General features: G+C 53.2%; 1 long non-coding RNA gene across 1 annotated transcript in view; it reads right to left on the bottom strand.

Moving 5' to 3' along the window:
• Positions 1-316, bottom strand: part of LOC106727006 — an 11,443-nt gene that overhangs the window by 5,325 nt on the left and 5,802 nt on the right. The window lies entirely within an intron of this gene.

The raw sequence follows: 316 nt of genomic DNA on the forward strand, positions 1-316 counted from the left end.
CAATTAAAAAATGCACCTGGCATGGCATTGGGTGTATCTAGTCTCTGGCCTACAAGGTCAGACAGCTAAGTTTATCTCCCCCATTATTCAAGCAGGCTAGAAAGCAAAGTTACTTTTTCAGAATTAGATAGAGGCCGTCCAAAGAATAGCAGAGAATTCCAAACAGTAGTTTTACAGAATAGGGGTTTTCCTTCACATGGTGAGGCCTGGAGGCCGGCCCGGCCCCAGCGCTGATAAATGGGGCACGACCCCGGGGGAGGCGCCCTTCCTTGCGCTCAGCAGGTGCTCCGAGCCCAGAGCTGCCCTCGCGGTGGGC

Source organism: Myotis brandtii, unplaced genomic scaffold, assembly GCF_000412655.1.
Source record: "Myotis brandtii unplaced genomic scaffold, ASM41265v1 scaffold347, whole genome shotgun sequence".
Lineage (NCBI taxonomy): Eukaryota > Metazoa > Chordata > Mammalia > Chiroptera > Vespertilionidae > Myotis > Myotis brandtii.